At 39.8% G+C, this 23,643-nt stretch overlaps 1 protein-coding gene across 6 annotated transcripts in view; it reads right to left on the minus strand.

The window, feature by feature from the left end:
* The window catches only part of SPARCL1 (SPARC like 1), a 52,414-nt gene that overhangs the window by 23,455 nt on the left and 5,316 nt on the right, over nucleotides 1–23,643 (minus strand). The window contains exons 2-3 of one of the 6 annotated variants that reach the window (XM_045880796.3): nucleotides 13,838–13,898; nucleotides 12,696–12,764 (exon numbers count right to left, since the gene is read on the minus strand). The exons of 3 other annotated variants lie outside the window; for them this stretch is intronic. The gene's annotated coding sequence lies outside the window, so the exon portion shown is untranslated. The remainder of the gene's footprint in view (nucleotides 1–12,695; nucleotides 12,765–13,837; nucleotides 13,899–23,643) is intronic. 2 more of the 6 variants (XM_045880797.3, XM_045880799.3) reach the window with 2 other exon arrangements.

Here is a 23,643-nt window from a genome sequence, read left to right on the forward strand (position 1 = left end):
GGTGAAATGGGGAGTCCTCTGGCAATGCCGGCATTAGGAAGAATCTGGCATCTCAGTTTATCTGAGAGGCTTTCAATCAATCCTTCCTGATTTCACTCTACCCTTGCCTCAACTTCCAGATGACCTGGTACCTCCAATTCTGAAACTTTTCTGAGTTCTGCAATGGGAACTGGCTTCTTTGTTTATGGCACCCTTCTCTGAAAATCCGTAGATTTAAGCTTTCCCTGTTCTTCCAATTGCTTGCTACATTCTAAAAATTTGCCAATACCTTTTATCTTGTCACCTTCTCTTTTTTCTTTGTCACTGTGAGTTTATATTACTATTTTTCCTTTCCTAGCATTATACTGGAATTTTAGCAGGGAGTGGCAATATATGCATATGTTTCATCTACTCCATTTAATGAACAGATGATTTCCATCTCTTCATCTGACTTATATCCCCATTACTACTGCTGCTGCGGCTGCTACTTCTAGCAAAATAGGAATTACTATGGGTCTGTGGTTCTAACTTCATTAGCAAATAAAGTTTTTATTAAAGAAAAGGAGCCTGCAGGTGGTAGGACAGACTTCCTTATCGTGTTAGAAAAAATAAGAACACACTTTGCCTATCCCTTTATTCAAACTCCACAGGGTGGGCCACCTAGACTAGGGAACAGTGTGTTGGAAGAATGGGTATTAAAGACTGAGTGTGGAAGAAGAAGAAAGAGAGAGAGGGGCAGAAGGTATATTGGAGCAAATTAGCAGAGAACTTCCCTAATTTGGGGAAGGAAACAGGCATCAAAATCCAGGAGGCACAGAGAACCCACCTCAAAATCAATAAAAATAGGTCAACACCCCAACATCTTATAGTAAAACTTACGAGTCTCCGAGACAAAGAGAAAATCCTGAAAGCAGCTTGGGACAAGAGATCTGTAACCTACAATGGTAGAAACATTAGATTGGCAACAGCCCTATCCACAGAGACCTGGCAGGCCAGAAAGGACTGGCATGATATATTCAGAGCACTAAACGAGAAAAATATGCAGCCAAGAATACTATATCCAGCTAGGCTGTCATTGAAAATAGAAGGAGAGATAAAAAGCTTCCAGGACAAACAAAAACTAAAGGAATTTGCAAACACGAAACCAGCCCTACAAGAAATATTGAAAGGGGTCCTCTAAGCAAAGAGAGAGCCTAAAAGCAACATAGACCAGAAAGGAACACAGACAATATACAGTTAACAGTCACCTTACAGGTAATACAATAGCACTAAATTCATATCTTTCAATAGTTGCCCTGAATGTAAATGGGCTAAATGCCCAATCAAAAGACACAGGGTATCACATTGGATAAAAAAACAAGACCCACTGATATGCTGTCTGCAAGAGACTCATTTTAGATGCAATGACACCTCCAGATTGAAAGTGAGGGGGTGGAAAACTATTTACCATGCTAATGGACACCAAAAGAAAGCTGGGATGGCAATCCTTATATCAGACAAATTAGATTTTAAACCAAAGACTATAATAAGAGATGAGGAAGAACATTATATCATAAATGGTCTAACCAACAAGAAGATTTAACAATTGTAAATATCTATGCCTCTAACATGGGAGCAGCCAATTATATAAGCCAATTAATAACAAAAGCAAAGAAACACATTGACAACAATACAACAATAGTGGGGGACTTTAACACCCCCCTCACTGAAATGGACAGATCATCTAAGCAAAAGATCAACAAGGAAATAAAGACTTTAAATGACACGCTGGACCAAATGGACTTCACAGATATATTCGGAACATTCCATCCCAAAGTAACAGAATACACATTCTTCTCTAGTGCCCATGGAACATTCTCCAGAATTGATCACATCCTAGGTCACAAATCAGGTCTCACCGGTACCAAAAGATTGGGATCATTCCCTGCATATTTTCAGACCACAATGCTTTGAAACTAGAACTCAATCACAAGAGGAAAGTCAGAAAGAACTCAAATACATGGAGGCTAAAGAGCATCCTACTAAAGAATGAATGGGTCAACCAGGAAATTAAAGAAGAATTTAAAAAATTCATGGAAACAAATGAAAATGGAAACACAACTGTTCAAAATCTTTGGGATGCAGCAAAGGCAGTCCTAAGAGGAAAGTGTATAGCAATACAAGCCTTTCTCAAGAAACAAGAAAGGTCTCAAATACACAACCTAACCCCACACCTAGAGGAGCTGGAGAAAGAAGAGCAAATAAAGCCTAAACCCAGCAGGAGAAGAGAAATAATAAAGATCAGAGCAGAAATCAATGAAATAGAATCCAAAAGAACAATAGAACAGATCAATGAAACTAGTTGCTGGTTCTTTGAAAGAATTAATAAGATTGATAAACCCTGGCCAGACTTATCAAAAAGAAAAGAGAAATGACCTAAATAAATAAAATCATGAGTGAAAGAGGAGAGATCATAACCAACACCAAAGAAATACAAACAATTATAAGAAGATATTATGAGCAACTCTATGCCAGCAAATTAGATAATCTGGAAGAAATGGATGCATTCCTAGAGATGTATCATCTACCAAAACTTAACCAGGAAGAAATAGAAAACCTGAACAGACCTATAACCACTAAGGAAATTGAAGCACTCATCAAAAATCTCCCAAAAACAAAAGCCCAGGGCCAGGTGGCTTCCCAGGGGAATTCTACCAAACATTTCAAGAAGAATTAATACCTATTCTTCGGAAACTGTTCCAAAAAACAGAAATGGAAGGAAAACTTCCAAACTCGTTTTATGGGGCCACCATTACCTTGATCCCAAAATCAGACAAAGACCCCATCAAAAAGGAGAATTACAGACCAAAATCCTTGATGAACATGGATGCAAAAATTCTCACCAAAATACTAGTCAATAGGATCCAACAGTACATTAAAAGGATTATTCACCACGACCAGGTGGGATTTACCCTGGGCTGCAAGGTTGGTTCAACATCTGCAAATCAATCAGTGTGATACAATACATTAATAAAAGAAAGAACAAGAACCATATGATCCTCTCAATAGAGGCAGAAAAAGCATTTGACAAAGTACAGCATCCTTTCTTGATCAAAACTCTTCAGAGTATAGGGATGGAGGGTACATACCTCAATATCATAAAAGCCATCTATGAAAACCCCACAGCGAGTATCATTCTCAATGGGGAAAAACTGAGAGCTTTCCCCCTAAGGTCAGGAACATGGCAGGGATGTCCACTATCACCACTGCTATTCAACATAGTATTAGAAGTCCTAGCCACAGCAATCAGACAACAAAAAGAAATAAAAGGCATCCAAATCGGCAAAGAAGAAGTCAAACTCTCACTGTTTGCAGATGATACGATACTTTATGTGGAAAACCCAAAAGACTCCACCTCAAAACTGCTAGAACTCATACAGGAATTCAGTAAAGTGGCAGGATATAAAATCAATGCACAGAAATCAGTGGCATTCCTATACACCAACAACAAGACAGAAGAAAGAGAAATTAAGGAGTTGATCCCATTTACAATTGCACCCAAAACCATAAGATACCTAGGAATAAATCTAACCAAACAGGCAAAGAATCTGTACTCAGAAAACTGTAAAATACTCATGAAAGAAATCGAGGAAGATACAAAGAAATGGAAAAATGTTCCCTGCTCATGGATTGGAAGAAAAAATATTGTGAAGATGTCAATGCTACCTAGAGCAATCTACATATTTAATGCAATCCCTATCAAAATACCATGAACTCTTTTCAAAGAAATGGAACAAATAATCCTAAAATTTGTATGGAACCAGAAAAGACCCTGAATAGCCAGAGGACTGTTGAAAAAGAAAACCAAAGCTGGTGGCATCACAATTCCGGACCTCAAGCTCTATTACAAAGCTGTCATCATCAAGACAGTATGGTACTGGCACAAAAACAGACACATAGATCAATGGAACAGAATAGAGAGCCCAGAAGTGGACCCTCAACTCTATGGTCAACTGATCTTCGACAAAGCAGGAAAGAATGTCCCATGGAAAAAAGACAGTCTCTTCAACAAATGGTGTTGGGAAAATTGGACAGCCACATGCAGAAGAATGAAACTGGACCATTTCCTTACACCATACACAAAAACAGACTGAAAGTGGCTGAAAGACCTAAATGTGAGACAGGAGTCCATCAAAATCCTAAAGGAGAACACAGGCAGCAACCTCTTTGACCTTAGCTGCAGCAACTTCTTCCTAGAAACATCACCAAAGGCAAGGGAAACAAGGGCAAAAATGAACTATTGGGATTTCATCAAGATAAAAAGCTTTTGCACAGCAAAAGAAACAGTCAACAAAACCAAAAGACAACCGACAGAATTGGAGAAGATATTTGCAAATGACATATCAGATAAAGGGCTAGTATCCAAAATCTATAAAGAACTTAGCAAACTCAATAACCAAAGAACAAATGATCCAATCAAGAAATGGGCAGAAGACATGAACAGAGATTTTTCCAAAGGACATCCAAATGGCCAACAGACACATGAAAAAGTGCTCAACATCGCTCGGCATCAGGGAAATCCAAATCAAAACCTCAATGAGATACCACCTCACACCAGTCAGAATGGCTAAAATTAACAAGTCAGGAAATGACAGATGTTGGCGGGGATGTGGAGAAAGGGGAACTCTGCTACACTGTTGGTGGGAATGCAAGCTGGTGCAGCCACTCTGGAAAACAGTATGGAGGTTCCTCAAAAAGTTGAAAATAGAGCTACCCTACGACCCAGCAATTGCATTACTGGATATTTACCTCAAAGATACAAATGTAGTGATCTGAAGGGGTATGTGCACCCCGATGTTTATAGCAGCAACGTCCACAAAGCCAAATTATGGAATGAGCCAAGATGTCCATCGACAGATGAATGGATAAAGAAGATGTGGTATATAGGGGCGCCTGGGTGGCTCAGTCATTAAGCGTCTGCCTTCGGCTCAGGTCATGATCATAGGGTCCTGGGATGGAGCCCCGCATTGGGCTCCCCACTCCCCGGGGAAGCCTGCTTCTCCCTCTCCCACTCCCCCTGCTTGTGTTCCCTCTCTTGCTGTGTCTCTCTTTGTCAAATAAGTAAATAAAATCTTTAAAAAAAAAAAAAAGAAGATGTGGTATATATATACAATGGAATATTATGCAGCCATCAAAAGGAACGAAATCTTGCCATTTGCAACGACATGGATGGAACTGGAGGGTATTATGCTGAGCGAAATAAGTCAATCAGAGAAAGACATGTATCATATGATCTCACTGATATGAGGAATTCTTAATCTCAGGAAACAAGCTGAGGGTTGCTGGAGTGGTGGGGGTGGGAGGGATGGGGTGGCTGGGTGATAGACAGTGGGGAGGGTATGTGCTATGGTGAGTGCTGTGAATTGCATAAGACTGTTGAATCACAGACCTGTAGCTCTGAAACAAATAATATATTAGATGTTAAAACAAAAAAGAAGAAGATAGTAGGAAGGGAAAAATGAAGGGGGGGAAATCGGAGGGGGAGACGAACCATGAGAGATTATGGACTCTAAGAAACAAACTGAGGGGTCTAGAGGGGAGGGGGGTGGGTGGATGGGTTAGCCTGGTGATGGGTATTAAAGAGGGCATGTACTGAATGGAGCACTGGATGTTATAGGCAAACAATGAATCATGGAACACTACATCAAAAACTAATGATGTAATGTATGGTGATTAACATAACATAATAAAAGAAAAATAATAAAGACGAGTGTGGGGGAAAACTGAAATCACTTGTAAGCTTATATCACCTTAAATAAACAAATCTATTCCATTTTTAATGAAAATAACATGTACTTAGCTTGGAGACTTCAATTTAATTCCTCTAAGGGATCCCTCTGAAAATGACTATCCATAACTTCAGAAATTCAAAGAACTAACAGTGGAATGTGTGTTCCATTTATATCTTTAAATAAACATTATTTAGAACTAGTAATGGTGTATAACAAATACTGGCAGTTTATATTATCAAAGTGCCTTGAGTTTACCAAACAGATTTACAAATGGGATAGTATCTTATTTGACCTTTGCAACAACCCCATGATGTGGCAGATGAAGAAAGGGGCTAGAAAGGCTATGACAGGACATGCTGGAGGTCGGAGAGCTGTTAAGAAAGGGAATTGGCCTTGAACCCAGCTTTCCTGGCTCCTGCGCTGGTGCTCTCCCAGCTCCTTTGCAAATAAAGATCTCCATTTATCTCTTTACACAAAGATGTAGGGAAGGAGGAAAAAACTCTAAGCCAGTATTGGGAAAAACTCAGAATTTGCTTTGAACTTTTAAATAAAGAGTTCCCAATATGTTAAGGTTTAAGATTTTGCATACATGGCAATTACATTTTTCTTTTCTTTTCTTTTCTTTTTTTAGATTTTTTTATTTATTTGAGAGAGAGACACACAGTGAGAGAAGGAACACAAGCAGGGCAGTGGGACAGGGAAAAGCAGGTTTCCTGTGTAGCAGGGAGCCCGATGCGGGGCTCGAATCCAGGACCCTGGGACCATGACCTGAGCCAAAGGCAGATGCTTAACGACTGAGCCACCCAGGCGCCCCACAAATACATTTTTCTATGTTGAGGAAAAGAAATCTTATCATAGAATGTTTGTTGGGTTATTTGATATCAAAAATCCCTTTCAATGATGCTTTTTATAGTCTAAACAAGGCCAGAACAGAGAAATTCAATTTCCTTTGAATGAAGTACGTGTTTAAATAAAAATAGTACCAACACCCCACACCCCAAGTTCTAACACTTCAGGGATATTGAAAAATACCTTGGAATGAAAAAAAAAAAACCCATATAACTCTCAGGAGAGCTGAATTCTGGCTCCAATACTGTCCTTCACCTTGGGTATGTCACTTACCTTTCCTAGATACAGTTTTTTCAAGTGATGAACAATGAAGCAGATGACCTTGATGATCCTTTAGCTCTAATATGTTATAGTTGTAAAACTGGAGATAATTCTATAAATCTCATGAACCACAAACTGCTGCTATCTTTTTTCCTTAAACTAAATATATTGTATGATTTTATTGTATCAAAATGAAACATTTTATATTATGGTATTTAATGCTTTAAGCACATAAATGGTACCTATTTCCTATCTCTATTATTGATGATAATTTAAAATATTTTATTCTCTTAGTGAATACTAATGTAAAAAGTCATTGAAAAATGCAGTTTCCTTCCTCTATACTCAGAATTTAACATGCATTCACTCATTTAACCAGTATTTATTAGAGTTAGGAACTATAGTCATTTATATTTTAGATCAGCATATTATTACTATTCTACCAGCAGTAGGAAACTGTAAAAATACAAAATAGTATAATTTAGTGCAGGGTTTCTTTATCTTGGCATTATGAACATTTTGGGGTGGGTAATTCTTTGTAGTATGTAGGATGTTTAGCATTTTTTTTTTTTTTAAAGATTTTATTTATTTATTTGACAGAGACAGAGACAGCGAGAGCAGGAACACAAGCAGGGGGAGTGGGAGAGGGAGAAGCAGGCTTCCTGCTGAGCCAGGAGCCCGATGTGGGACTCGATCCCAGGACGCTGGGATCGTGACCCGAGCCGAAGGCAGACGCTTAACGACTGAGCCACCCAGGCGCCCAGATGTTTAGCATTCTTATGCATGTAGGATGTTTAGCAGTATCCCTGACTTCTACCCATTGGATTTTATAGCAAGTCCCTCATCCCCAACCAGTTATGACAACCAAAAATGTTTCCAGATATTGCCAAGTATCCCCTGCAGGAGAACATTGCCCTGACTGAGAACTACTAGTTTAGGAGGAGATTGGTGCTTTGGGGTTAGAAAGACATGTATTTGAATTTGGTCCAGCAGTTGCCGTCTATGTAATCTTTGGCAAATTATTTAACCCTGTGAGCCTCAGATACCCCATCTAGAATGAGGATAACATCTGTGATGGTTAATTTTATGTGATAACTTGACTGGGCTGCAGGATGCCCAGATATCTGGTTAAACATTATTACTGGGTACGCCCGTGAGGATGTTTCCAGGAGAGATTAGAATCTGAATTGGTAGACTGTGGTGTAAAGCAGATTGGTCTTCTCAGTGTGGGTGGGCTTCATCTAATCTGTTGAGGGTGTGACTAGAACAAGAAGGTGGAGTAAGGGAGAATTTGTTCTCTCAGTCTCACTGTTTGAGCTGGGACATTAGTCTTCTCCTGCCCTCAGACTGGGACATATTCCATCAGTCTTTGTGGTGCTCAGACCTTTGGACTAGGGGCTGGAGAGTTATGTAAGACCAACATATTTCCTGGGTCTCTAGCTTGCCGAAGGCAGATCATGGAAGTTATCAGCATGCATAACTTCATAAGCCAATTCCTTATAATAAATCAATCTCTCTTTCCATCTCTTCCCCCCAACCCTCCATCTATCTTTGTCTGGAAAACCTTGACTAACACAATATCTAAATCAGTTTTGTGGAGATTAGAAGAAATAATAGTTGTAAAAATGCCTGATATCTAGGAGGTACTCAATACATTTTTATCCTTTTTTAATTTCTTCTTCCATAAAAGTCAAATGGTAATTCTTGAATAAACAACTCAAAGCCTCAGAAAATAATATAAGTTTTGCTGTGAGATCAAAATAATTTTCCAGTGGAACATTTACAGTCTCTTTGCCTACCCATTTACCAAAGTTCTCTTTAACTTCAGGAGTCTTTCCTACATTCATCACAAATAACAATGAAATTAGGCTAAGAGACTGTTACCACAATTTCTTATAAATGGTAGCAACATAAAGAGGAAGCAAGAATCAAAGTATTATGGGTTTCAAGACTAATTTCCTTTGATTTTAGTTTTTATAGCAATATGCATAGCTAATTAAATTTGAGAAAAGAAATTTCCCTTTAACTTGATCATAGGATCTCACATAATTCCCTTTGTTTTCGTAAATCGAATGCAGCTGAATGGATCAAGAAGAAACATGTGTCAAGTTGGCCAGGGTGTGCGTCACTCCTTCACTCTTTTATGCATTTATTAAGTGCTTACTAGATACTACCTAAGCACAGGGCTACATAGCTCCTGTCTGAAGAGTTAAAAAGGAGGAAGTCAAGTACATCAATGATTTAATATAATGTGATGTGTACATTATACAACAGAAATAGGGATAAAAGGCATTTGAAATTAGATAATGCTACCCAACAACCCCACTAGCCCCACCCCATCCTGCCTAAAGCTGGTTGTTAAACATTTACCACTGGATAAATGTTCTGAGAACTATTTAAAGTTACAACAGATAAGACCAATTGGATACTGTGGGAAGAAGAAAAGGAAGAGTCTTGGGTTATCTCATTTCTAATTTGGGCAGCTGGGTAAATGGTGGCATTCATCACCAAGATAAGGGATTATAACAGGAAGATATGGTTTTAGAAGAAAGATGATGAATCAGTTTTAAATTCACTGCATTTGAGTAGAGACATACTTGGATAAATAGGTCTGGGGGTAAGTGTAGAGTTTGGGGCTAAAGATTTAGGTTTGGATGCTATTAGCATGAGAAGCCATACAGTGAGTAGGGCAGAGAGCAGGAGCCACAACCCTGGTGAGTGAAGACCATTTGGTGCCATTAGAGGATGAGAAAAGCTAAAGATACAAAGGATGAGAGAAAGGAGTCACATAAGAAAAAAAAAGTGTTAAATGTCACAGAGAGGTCAAAGTAAACAAGGTCAGTGAATTATCCATTGCCTTTGGAAATACAGAGGTTATTGGAGTTGAGGGAGACTCGGTTTGGTGCAATACTGTTGGTGTAGGCCAGTCTGCAGTGACTGGGGAGTAGAAGAAGGAATGAAGACAACGAATGTAGACCACTCAAGATGGCTGACTATGAACAAAAGGTAAGATGGTAGCTAAAGGGGAATGTGTGATCACAGGAAATTTTTATTTGTATTTAAATGTGGTCATTAAAGTATTTTCTATGCTGAAGGGAAAGCATAAATAATGAGTGAGAAGATTAAGGGAGAGAGAGAGGAGATGCGGTGAACAATGATAGTGAACTACAACTTTTGGGCTTTATGCTTTGTGACTTTGGCCTCGGTCTTACGACTTATTTTGGCTAATGGGACATTATCAAGCATGATGCCAGCAGAAGCTCAGTAAGCACTTACATATTGGGATTTGTCTTCCTATGAAGACAAAAGCCATTCACCGTATTGTAAGAAAATCTGGACTAGAGACTAGTTTGGACCGCTAAATGATAAGTGGCCACATAGAACTCTGGAAGATGAAAGACTATCTGGGATGGTTCAGCCCCAGCTGAGCTCTCAGCTTGCTGGAGCCACATGAGTGACTCCAGACAAAAGTCACCAGAAGAACCACCCAGGTGAGTCCCGTTCAGATTGCAGAATCATGTGCAAATAAGGGGATTGGTTTTAAGCAATTTAATTTTGGGGTAGATTGTTATGCATTTAATAGATAAGTGAAATAGGAGTAAAACAGAGAAGTTGCCTGAGTCACTGTGAAGGCAATATTGCAAAAGCTCTGATGCAGGACTTCTGGGCTCTACTACTTAATTTGCACAATATTGGATAAATTATTTAGCTTTTTTGACTCTCAGTTGTTTATCTGTACAATAATGATGAAATTGAAGTAAGGTGGTAGAATCTTGATAAACATTTGCTGGTCTAATATTAAAGCACAGGTGGAAGGTTTAACTTTGAAGAGAAGAGAATTCTTTGTTCTTTTAGACAGAAGGGAGGAAAGCTTAATAATAAGGATATGTTGAGGCAAGACCCCAGGAATTCATTAAGTTGCACTTAGCTATTCCCCTTTTTACATTTATATAACATTTCACAGTTATAAAATACTCTCTTGTATACGGTCTCATTTGATCCAATAAGGAAAATAGGTAGACAACATTTGACTGTAAAGAAATGGAAGCCTGAAGAATCTAAATTACTTGGCTAAATGTGCAGGCTTAAGAGGTGAGCAAGGATTAGAATGTAGTGCTTTGGACTCAGAATCCAAAATTCTCTCATGGCTTCAGAACAGGCTACAGACTAAAAATGAGAGATTCTGGCTTCGGGCCCTGGCTCTGCCAAGTACTAATTATTACTTTGAGCAAATTACTTCATCTCTCCAAACTTCATGTATAGAATGCAAATAACAATTCCTTGCAATGTCAAAGGGAGCCAGTGAGGTGGGGAAGCTCTTTGCAAACTCTGAAGTAACACACACATGTAATTGATTATTGTTTCCATCACTCTGCCTGGTGCATCCCATCAACATTATCACTGTGGTCATTTATGTCTTGTATTAGGTGTGTTATAAAGAAAACAAATCTTGGGCACCTGGGTGGCTCAGTTGGTTGGGCGACTGCCTTGGGCTCGGGTCGTGATCCCAGGGTCCTGGGATCAAGTCCCATATCGGGCTCCCTGCTCCTTGGGAGCCTGCTTCTCCCTCTGCCTCTCTCTTTCTCTCTGTCTCTCATGAATAAATAACTAAAATCTTTGAAAAAACAAACAAACAAACAAACTCAAACAGACTTGTCCTCTATTCCCCACATTTAAATTCTAGTTTTCTACATGCATCTAATCCATACTTAGGAGATAAGGATATTCCTGAATAACTGTCTTTCTAGTCTCAGGTAAGATGTATTTTCACATTGGCCTTAGCCCAAAGGAACTAATACAATGCTGAGAATCTTGGCATAGCCCCGTGGGAAGACATACTAAGACATGAAATAAGTATAGGGTTTGTCACATGACCTCTGGTGACCTGTCGTGCAGGCTTTTTGAGAGTCAACCCAATATTTCCTGTATGGTCCCTGATTATTTACTGTGTCCAGAATGGAACTATTTTTTATGGGTCTCATGTTTATTTTCATCCTGAAATAAAAGACAAAATTTAAAGACAGACTATGACTGTGTCATTTAGAATGACCCAAGTGGGAAAACACCTTGAATTTTCACTTATAAAGCAGATGACTGTATTATACTTTTAAAGACTAGACCTTGTGGAACAATCTAGTATTCAGAATGTAGAAGGCCTTGAGTTCTTGTGCTGTGTTCCACTTTGTCCTTTAGACCAGTCACTGGGCATTTTTGCCTCACTGAGCTAATCGTATTTGCCATACACTATTCAAAATAATTTCACAGCCTTTAGCTTATTTTAAGAACTGAACAAATGTGCTGATTTGTATAAATAAGACAGAGTGGAGAACTTTCCTGGGAAATGAGAGATATTTTGAAAACAACTGTCATACTGAAGATGACAGGGAGGCTTAATTAGCTGATGCTTGCAAAGTACTTTGAAAATGAAACCCATGATGTCCTTACTAAGCATGATGAATACCATTTAATCTTGGATAAGTAAAAAGTCATATATTTTGAGACATTTAAATTTGGTGTGTGTCTTCTACAAAATGCAGATTGTTCTTTTTGTAAAAAGAACAAATAAAACTCTTGTGAAAAATCCAGAAATGAGACAAATTTTTGAATACAAAGTTATTAGCCTTGAGGACTTAAATATGGAGAGTTGATGTGAAATTAGATCATGTTTTTTCGCCCAAATGTATGAATCTATTCAGAGGCATTGGCATGGCTGAAAGAACACTTGGTACCGAGTTGAAAGATCTGAGTTCCAGAACTGAGCTGCCTTTGCCAGCCAAGACACTTTTTGTCAAGTCACTGGTTTCTTCATCTACAAAACAGAAAAAACTATAGTACCTCTCCTATTTATCTTCTAGGGTTGTTCTGAGACTCAAATGTGATCATATAGTCATTTGGTGATTGCACCTGTAAAAATGAAATGAAAGATATCATTTCCTTGAAACATTCATAAAGCAAAAATGGCTTAATAAGTCCAATAATTAATACTTCACAGAGACTTTAATTCATCCCTTTTGTGTTCTTAAGTTCTTTCTTTCCTTTGTACCACTCTTTCTTTTCATGGGTCTAGAGAGGTTAGAGGTGAGAGATGGCAAGGAACTTTGAGGAGAGCCTTTTCCTTCTGTTAGAAACAGAGTGTCTCGTTACCAAACTTTCAGGAGAACCTCATCTGGAATGTTAAAAGATGACAACTAGACTGCATTTTATAGGAATGGCCTTTTGGGGGAAACCTAGGATTTGAAATTTTAAATGCCTGAAGTTCTTCTACTGGCCAGCCCATGTTGCATCAAAACAAACATCCAGATGAAACATTTGGCATGACAGAAATAGGTCTCCCCTTTAAGAAACAAACATCTACGAATGTCAACTCTATTCTAACTTGCACGAGTAGCTGTCTTGAGACAATTTCTAACATTTCTTATTTAACACACATAAACATTACAGGACAGTAAAGATAACTGTAAATTCTTTGTTGCTCCTCCCATTGAGAGGTCTAATTCTCTGCCACTCAAATCTGGACTGGCTTTAGTTACTTGACCAAATGATTGAGGTAGAAGTGATATTCTAGGACTCTAGAGTTTAGCTCATAAGGAGCTTTGGAATTTTGGGTGCCTGGGTGGCTCAGTTGGTTAAGCGACTGCCTTCGGCTCAGGTCATGATCCTGGAGTCCCAGGATCGAGTCCCGCATCGGGCTCCCTGCTCGGCGGGGAGTCTGCTTCTCCCTCTGACCCTCCCCCCTCTCCTGCTCTCTCTCTCATTCTCTCTCTCAAATAAATAAATAAAATCTTTAAAAAAAAAAAAAAAGAAGCTTTCGAATTTTGACTTATGTTCACCCAATTATAGTTTTATTGAAAAAGTAGGTTTTTATCATTAACTGTTATATATAATAGGTAATATAATGGCTTATATTTTTTGAGATTTTACTATATGCCAAGTACTATGCTAAGCACTTCACCTATGAACCATCCGTGTATTCCTACCTGTCGCCTCACCTCCACTTCATAGAGTATCCATCCAGTGAGCCTCCAGAGTTCTGTGCCACTGTGCCCCGTCATGAATGAGGAACATGCAAGATTTCAAAAGGAATTGTTTTTCAGGGACATTCTCAAAGATTTCTCTCTCTCTCCAGCTTGGGAGAAATTGGTACATTCTCCCTCTTCTATAACGTGTAATTGAAGGATTACTTTATATTTAGAGGATCCCACAGCCTTATCTTAGGCAAGACTGTATGACAGCCACGTTTCCACACCTCTTCATCATTCCTCCTGGAGTTCCTCATCTGATTGTACCACTCACCACTCACTAATCTCATTGGGTCTCATTTTACAACTCTATACAAGAGGGACCCATGAAGGCAGTGCTCTGTTCTTTCCCTCAGGCGTTTGCCAGCCCTTCTGAAAGTTTCCACACTGCCTGTGTTAAAAATGGCTCTATCAGGCTAAGGGAGCATGAATACCTGAGCAAACATGGTGTCTTTTTTGTTTTTTTAAGATTTCATTTTTAGGTAATCTCTACACCCAACATGGGGCTCTAACTCACAACACCGAGATCAAGAGTCATATGCTCCACTGAGTGAGCCAACCAGGCACCCTGCAAACATAGTGTTTTAAAACCAGTTACAGGTTTTCACTGACCTATAGACAAGGTCAATTCTTCTGACTTGTAAATCTCAGACTATGATCCCACCGGTTCCTATCATATTGAATCAAGCATAGGAAAAACGCTTTGCTTTTGGAGCTATTGGAGAGTGGTGCAGTGTGAAAAATTATTTTGGCTATATTTATTTTTCTTTGCTCAATCATATTATTGATGAGGGAACAGAAGGCAAGGTGAGGACAAAGCAGAAGCTGACACCCCCCAACCACCCCCATATCTGTGACATTCCTCATGCACTCCTGGTGGCCCTAAAGCTAAGGAAAGAAAAAACAAATAGTTAATTTATAGAGATTACAATCCTGCAAGACTAAAGTCTCCCTCAGTTTACAAATGTTTTAGCAATCTCCAAGAACAAAGCATTTCTATCAAAGGCCTAGCTTCCAGAAGGAAACGTAGATACAATTAAATGTCCTTATAACTTGCAGCTCATTAACAGATACTTGAAGCGGGCAGAGTGTAAAGTTCCTCCAGGAAGCTCCTAACTATATTCATGTTAATGCCTTGCTAGAAGGAAAAAAACCTTAATCTGACAATGGCAAGGCCTCTAGTATCTTGTAGGTCCTCTTTAGCATATCAAAGTTCTTTTGAAAACCTCCCTTTGCCTTACCTCCCCCAACCCCATAGTATATAATTAGCCACCCTTCACAACCGTGGTACAGCAGCTCTTTCTGCCCACAGGTCCTGTCCCTGTGCTTTAATAAACCACCATTTTGCACCCAAGAATTCCTTCTTGGTTGTTGGCTCCGGACCTCACCCTACTGAACCTCACCTATATTCCAAAACCCCATCATTATGATATCTGTCCTTTTATTTCCTCTTTCTCTGTGCATGCAGAGTTTTCTTGTATTTACATTGATTCCCCCCAATCTTTTTGCATATTCTTTGGGGTAACAGACACGTGAATATAGCCAGAGGTGGATGTACTACAAAGCTAAGAAGCTTAAGCTTTAGAGCTCTTCACTTGAACGGGATCCTTACAAAGCCCTGTACCTAATTTTTATTTTTTACATAAAAAAAGAAGGCCCCATACATACAGTAAACTTTTGGTTCACAAATTCTGAATCTACTCCTGAGTACGGCTCCCTTGAAGGCCTGTGGCATTTGTCATGTTGCAGGACTTAATAATACCTGAATGAGGGGCGCCTGGGTGGCTCAGTCGTTAAGCGTCTGCCTTCGGCTCAGGTCATGGTCCCAGGGTCCTGGGATCGAGCCCCGAGTCGAGCTCCCTGCTCGGCGGGAAGCCTGCTTCTCCCCCTTCTCCCCCTGCTTGTGTTCCCTCTCTCGCTATGTCTCTCTCTGTCAAATAAATTTTTAAAAAAACAAACAACCTGACTGATTTGCTTCATGTTGTTAATGGCATGACAATTCACCTTTTGAAGCCTAGCCCACGATAAGATCAGATCTATTACTCCTATTCTCTCTCTGCCTTTAGCTCTTTTCTCTATGCCCACTCCCCCAATTTATTTCATTCCCTACTTCCCTGAAATTTCTTTCCCCTGAATGTCAGATTCTTGGCTTTCTGCTCTGACTATTCTTATTTGAATTTCCCTTATTAGTTAAACTCAACCAGCACAATAGAAAGCCTCTTTGGATTCAATGGAAATTGTCTCTCTTTTGTTAACAAAGTCGGTTGTTAAGCGCTGCTAGTTGGGAGAGGAATTTCAAGTGCTTTCAGCTCTGTGAATGTACCAAGAACTATTCATTGGGGGTAGTTCTCTTCCAGGATTAAGAAAACAGCAAATCATACCTAAGAACAGTTCCAAGTAGCCTCATTCTCATGGTGTTGGGATCTGCTGAGGAACAATGGTGGGCTTTGATGAGTAGTTCTTGTGAGAACCACTAATGAAAGGACTCACTCCAGGCATAAGTCCCTCCAGGATTCAGCACATGGTTGAAGCCTCTCATATGCCTTGGTGAGAGCCAACACATTAAGCAGGGAGAATGGCTTTTCCCAATGGTGCAATGTTACACATTACCTGCCTTCTCTGAAAGCAGCAGATACAATAACCCTAATGAATTTTATGGCTGAGGTTTGAGAAGTTCTTTGAAATAGGGTGAAAAACCTGGGCATATTTATGCCTTCCAAGGGGAAGCTCCAGAAGATTCATTCAAGCAAGAAGAGGACACAGCTGGTCTACAGCTGTTAATTCTACCTCTCCCACACTGGGAAAAGATTTCCCTCCAACTAAATATCTAGAAACCTTCCATCTGCTCTTCCAGATCCACACCATATCCATTCTCCAAGCCTTCTCCAACCTGAGCTTTCCCAGAACCTGTGTGAATTACATCTTCCAGTTCTCTTGCCTGATGCTTTTTGTTGGGTTCAGTCGGTGGGGTGCACTGCAGGAGAAATGTGAGGGAAGGAGGAGTGCAAAATCAGGGAATACATTTTCTCAGCTCCCTCTCTGTGACTATGCCCCTCTCGTGAAGGTCATAGCTCCCCTCAGTGACCCTCTCTATGCAGCATTTTCTGGCTGAGTTTAGAAAATGCTCCCTTCCCTGGCATGTACAAACTTAGTTCTTACCAGCCTGTTCTCAGAACCCCTTGTGCTTCTCTATACCCTGCCCACACCTTGACAAAGAATCCCTTAAGACATTCTCTCAAATCCCCAAATTCAATTTTTCCGCCTGGGATCTATCATGTCTGGAACCTTGACCAAAAAACACTTGATTCAAAAGTTAGGATTCATGGGTTTGAATATTTTCAGATCCTCTGCCAATGCAGCTGTCTCCTGCTCCCCGGTGCTGCCTGTTTCAAGTCTGTCTAATAGTTGCTGTGGGGACCCACTTGGAACCCTTCAGTTGGTATGAAGATTATTGAAAGCTGAGGGCATCTGAGATTCAACAGATGCAGAAAGAAGCCTTCTTGGAGCTTCCCTTATCCGACTAAAAGCAGGACCTTCTGAGAAATGAAAAATGCCATAAATTCCCTCCTCAGGGTGGCTTCTACTCCTGGGAGAGAGCCAACAGTAAACCTACCATAAATTCCTCTCCAGGAGAGTTTTATGGCTCCGAAGAAGAAAGACCAATTATACTTGTATAATCACACATTTTCACAAACTCTCTTATCTCCAGTTTGTTCTAAAAACCCATTTGTCTTTCCTAAAGAAAACTTTTGTCCTTTCATAGAAGCTGTTTCTTTCCCCACTCATTCCTTTTCCTTACTAAGTTAGGTGTATAAGCCTTAAACTTTAACTCTTTAAGGAGCCAGCTCCTGGGTGCATACAGATAAACCTTTTTCTCCTGTTAACCTGTCTTTTGTCAGTTTAATTTGCAGGCCCCAAACACTGAACATGAGTGGGTAGAGGAAAAAGTTTTTCCTCCTCTGCAGTGCCTTAGCTGAGGCACATTTTTCTTTTTAAATGGAACACAGCAGTCCTCATCTTTGGAGAGAATCCAAAGCTACAAGGTATTCAAATGTGATTAGCACTCAATAAAGATGATTTTGCTGCTATAATCATAAGATTTGAAGAGTGAACTGAAGAGTTTTATAAAGAAATATGGGCAAGTAGCTCTGGGAGTATTTTGTGTTAGAACACGGCTTTTTTTTTCACTTTAAAGTACTCTCCCATTTTGCTTTTCATACAATCTCTAGAATGTTATGACACCAGGATTAATCTGGAAACTTAGGAAGTAAATTAGTCTCTCTGTTCTTTTTTCCTCCATTTTGCAGTCTTTTTCTATGCCAGAGGAAATCCAACTCATTAGCTCAGTCTGACTACAGACTGTAAACCTCTGTTCTAAAATCACTGTTTTTGGGTAGTTAGTCCCAAAACATGCAGAAATTTGCCTCATCAAGAGTAGTCTAGGGGCGCCTGGGTGGCTCAGTTGGTTGGGCGACTGCCTTCTGCTCGGGTCATGATCCCAGGGTCCTGGGATTGAGCCCGGCATTGGGCTCCCTGCTCAACAGGGGGCCTGCTTCTCCCTCTCCCTCTGCCCCTCCCACTGCTTGTGCTCTCCTGCTCTCTCTCTGCCAAATAAAAAATAAAATCTTTTTTTAAAAAAAAGAGTAGTCTAATTAGCCACATTGAAACAAAATTGTCTTTTGGATGAATAATGGTGTATAAGGGAATCTGCTGTTAATTCTTTTTGGACAATGACTGTTTTTGATAGTTTCATGGCACTAAAATGTACATACTACACTCAGTAACTATGCTATGGATCTCTAGAGATATTAGCCCTGTTATCAAGGTGCTGGGAATGTGAGGTGAGTCAGCTACTTCTAGCCATGATTACAACCTCAGACCTTATTATGGCCACCATCCAAATACAGAGGATTTGGGAAAAATAAAACAACAAAAAAACCAAACATAGAATAAGCATGGGCTAATTTTTGTCTGTCACCTTTTGGGAAAAGAAAAGAAGTTAATCATATCCAGAGCTCAGACTATAGTAACCTTCTACTTTCCTACCCAGAGTATTTTTCAAATTATAAGAAAATATTTGCTTTTGAAATCACTTTCAATTGTTTTCAGATTATAAGGAGACATCAATCAGCTGTTTTTATTAGTGGCTAAAGCCCCCATACCTATCTAAGAAGCTCTTAAATGCAAGATCATTGGGAGTACCAAGGTTTAAACCAAAAGTTTTCCCAGTTTAAAACAAAAACTTCTAGTATCTTCCTCTACCTGTATTTTAGGAAATTACTGAAAAGTTTCCTGGAAAGAGCTTAACCTGCACTCTACTATGAGGTCCTCAAAGGCTACTGTTATGTGCTGACATTGGGATCTGGGAAGAAAAAGAGAGGGAAAGAGGACATTTGGGGTTCAGCATTTGTGTTTTAATTCTCCTGAATTCCAACAGAATGCTACATGGATTTAGAGTTAGCTCAGAGTTTTTTGGTTCCCAATAAAAGGTTGAGGGAACCCTCTGAACTAATGGCTTGAGAGCTAAAAAATGATTCCAGAGGGCTAAGAGAACATGAAGATCTGAGCAAACACGGTGTCTTAAAACTAGTTACAGGTTTTCATTGACTTACAGTCAAGGTCAATTCTTCTGACTTGTGTAAATCTCAGTCATCCTTGCTACTGGCTCCCTATCATATTATATAGATGATTAGGTTCTGAAGTTGAGTCAAGCATAGTAAAAATGTTTTGCTTTTGGAGGTATTTGAGAGTCATTAAATGGTGGATCTTATCCTTGTTCATATATTTATATTAACTTTATGGCTGTAGCACTTTGATTTGAGCCTAGGGTAATTTTTTATCCTATAAAAAAACCATTGCTCCACTCATATCTAATTAAAAACCTGATAGATAATGGGATTCTCCTTCTAAACATTTTGCCCATTTTTGGGGGGGAGAAGCTGCAAATCTGGATTTTATACATAGTCTGTGACTAGTAATTATGTAGTAGTGATAGATATTTGATTAGAACGTGGTTAGGATTTTATTGTTTCAGCAATTACAGACTTATGCCAGGTACTTGGAAAATCTGTATTTCCATAAATGACTATTTTGAGAACTGTCTCTGTTAATCTTATTTAGGTTTCAGGAATTTGGGGTGACCCTTCTTCCAGCAGCACTGCAGTTTCTTCTCATTATCCTCAAGTGAACAGGTAGCTGAAAGGGTGGGATAGGACACTGAAGATGGCAGGAACAGATTATAGGAGGATACTGGATTTAATAACTCACTTTTTTCTTGTTTAACATATTCCAAATTCAATAAAAAAAAGTCATCTTGCTGAATCAAAAATGTGTGTGTGGAGAGTGCCTTAAAATTTGCTTTACCCAACTAATGGATGCTTGAGAAAATCCCCAGGAACTCCAGCATCGATATAAAAATATTTTTCCAGGGGCACCTGGGTGGCTCAGTTGTTAAGCGTCTGCCTTCGGCTCAGGTCATGATCCCAGGGTCCTGGGATCGAGTCCCGCATCGGGCTCCCTGCTCAGCGGGGGGCCTGCTTCTCCCTCTCCCACTCCCCCTGCTTGTGTTCCCTCTCTCACTGTGTCTCTCTCTGTCAAATAAATAAATAAAATCTTTAAAAATATATATATTTTTTTCTTTCTTATGAGGATGGGAGTCATAACAGATTATGACCGCCATTCCTACTCAAGGCAAGAGAAGGTCACTGCAACCTTTCTGAATAGTTGCCTAAGAGAAGGCAGAACACAGGCACACCCCCTGCTTGAAGCCTCTTTGTTTGGCTTCCTTTTGTATCAAAAAGATTGGCTTTCACCCTAGGAGAGGTTGTAATTGGATTTTAGCATGAAAGGAGGTTGTAATTAGATTTCTCAGCAGGTCTACAAGCTCTGTCTCTGGAAAAACAAGGAAAAGGGCCTGGATATCCTTTCCTCTAGCTGGGAAAGTAGCCCAGCTGAGCCCAAAGGGATTGGACTAAAGGCACAGGAAAAATAGGCGATGCGTGTGTCAGCCGCCCCTGATTGATGGAGCTATGTGAGCTCTGGCCTCTACGACCAGTGTCTTGTCCTTTAGATGGAGGGTGGAAAAGCAGTGCATGTGATACCTAAATATGGCTTGGATGCTGCTTTGGTACAGAATATTTCTGAATGGAACCCTCTGACTCTTGGTCTATCTCCTGATGTCCAGAAATTTCTATCTCTTAGAGAAGGGAAGGGAGCCTAAAGTTTGGCAATCCCTAGAATGTCATTCTCCATCTAGATTTAGGAGTGAACTTCCACAAACTACCAGAATATATTTTGGGTACTCTTGATTCATTCTGAGTTCTTATTTGTGATTGGTTGCATTTCAGTTTCTAGGATATTTTCTAGGAAGTTCAAATTAGAATAAGATGGGGTCACAGTAGACTTTTGTACTTGATTTCTTTTCAGTTTCTATAGTTTTGTAGGACATTCATTCAATTGTTTCATTTGAAACACTAATTTAAATTTAAACTTAAAAAGCTAAATCGTATTCTTGAATTTCTGCATGTTCTCTTGCTGCTTAAATCGAGCTATTCTAACCATCTCTCTCCACTGGGCACTCCTTGTGTCACTATACACCTCTTCTCTCTTTTTATCTCCCTTTTCTTTTCTCTTAAGCATTAACAAGTGGGCTGACCACTGAACTAGTGTAAACATAGCTATCCATTCCTCAAAGGAAGGAACAGGCTTGGAGTCCATTCTTTTCTGTCTCTTCTATTGGCCATGTAAATAACTCCTTGGAAACTTTCGTGCTGGCAGTTATCATTTGAAGTGAATTTCCCTCATGTTGCCTGGAGCCTCCCCCTAGAGGCTCCTTCGCAGGCAGCTTCAGCCAAACTTACAAGTCCTTCCCCCTCCCTTCTAGGCCAAGGAAACGAAACAAACCTTCCTTTAACATTTTTGGTTTTCAGGGCAGATTATGACTATTGATCTGTTCATCTTACCTCGTCTAAAGTCCAACAAACTGAGAAAGACACCCCATATATCCTAGAAAAAAGAGAGGTTTGCTTTGACTTTTCCTTATTTCACTTTTCTTCTTACTATTGGCATATTGTTTCTTAGACCATGTACATCCATGCTTCTAAATTCATTTATGTCAGAGGAAGACTGTAGGCTGCTATTTTTAGTAATTATTATAACTATGGAAAATTTTCCTTTCAGGGAAATGTAGTAAACAAAATGATTATTCTAGGATTTTCATAATCAAACTCAAACAGACCATTTTCCTTCACCCTGTCTTTACAAGATAGCCAAAGGCTTTGTTATTAGAGAGGAAACCTTCAGTCACCCTTCAGTCATTTCAGCTGACATACGCATATGGTCACCTGATCCAGAGTTAACACTGATGCTTCAGGGCTTTTAAGGTATTAATGAGTCTCTTGGGAGAGCTCTGTAGCTTGACATTACAGTTATCTGAAGGATTACAAAAAAGATGCCCTTCTATTTTGAGTTCTCTGCTGAGTCACCATCTACATCAAGGTGTCCTAGCCCTGTGAATGATACAGATTTTCTGGACTCTGACCTTCAACTGGCTGTCATTCTTCCTAATCCAACCTACTACCACGTGGGGCCGAGTGAGGGATAAACATGGTTAATGCCAGTTGGGGCACTGAGTCTAACCAGAATTTGACAGAGACGGTAAAGATACACATTAAATATGAATCAAGCAGAGGATAAAAACACTTAGTGCTCAGGCAAAAGGGCATCATGGGGAGAGTTGCTTAGGATTTCCATCTCCTGTTGCCCTGCTCTTTGCTCTCCCAGGAGCTGGCCTTCTCTCTGTTCCTCAAATAGCCCATGATCCCACTTGCTACAGGGTCTTTGCACAAGGTGTCACATTCAGAATTCTCTTGCCAGCTCCCATTCACCCCAACCACCACCACCCAACACACACACACACACACACATGCACACAAGCACACACAGAGACACCAGAGAGTAATATCGATTTAGCTTCAGATCAGGGAAAGCGGTCACTGACCTTCGGCAGGGGTCAGGCTCCTTACATACTTTCTTAGAACAAAGGCATTTTGTCCTCTTAATGCTTATTTCAGCATATAATTATACATACTACATATTCAAATATACTGTGAATTTTTCACCCCCCAGAATTATGCTATGAAAAGGAGAGACTTGCTTTATATTTTAGTGCTTCCAAGATCTCTCACATTAAAGACCACTGTCTCAATGACTTTCATTTTGAACAACAAAGTACCATTTCAGGAAAACAGCCTGAAAGGATCTCAAGCAATGCTTATTTTTGTCATGCTTAAGGCGGTCATCTTGACAATAAAAAAGGAGATAAGGATATTTCAAGCAGATGTGGTAATTATTCTTGAGGTATGATTTCATTATTGCAAGTGTTGGAACTGCAGTTTTAGAGAACCACACTTTATAGACTCAAGTGGTTTCGAGTAAGTCCTTCTGATGTGGGAAACAAAGGCAAAAGAGAAATTAAATGTCCTTACTACCTACAGCCCATTGACAAGTCCCTGAAACAGGCAGAGTGACATTCCTCTAGGGACTCAGCTGCCTTGAGGTTAATACTTTGCTAAAGGCAAAAGGCAATCTTAGTCCGACCCCCCAGGATCCTATAAGTCTACTTTAACTTAAAAAAATTCCTTTGTAGGGTGCCTGGTTGGCTCAGTCGTTAAGCGTCTGCCTTCGGCTCAGGTCGTGATCCCAGAATCCTGGGATCGAGTCCCACATGGGGCTCCCGGCTCGGTGGGAGGCCTGCTTCTCCCTCT

Source organism: Mirounga angustirostris, unplaced genomic scaffold (genome assembly GCF_029215605.1).
Source record: "Mirounga angustirostris isolate CCGP_5_RB_7025 unplaced genomic scaffold, mMirAng1.0.hap1 SCAF_2, whole genome shotgun sequence".
Taxonomy (NCBI): Eukaryota; Metazoa; Chordata; class Mammalia; order Carnivora; family Phocidae; genus Mirounga; species Mirounga angustirostris.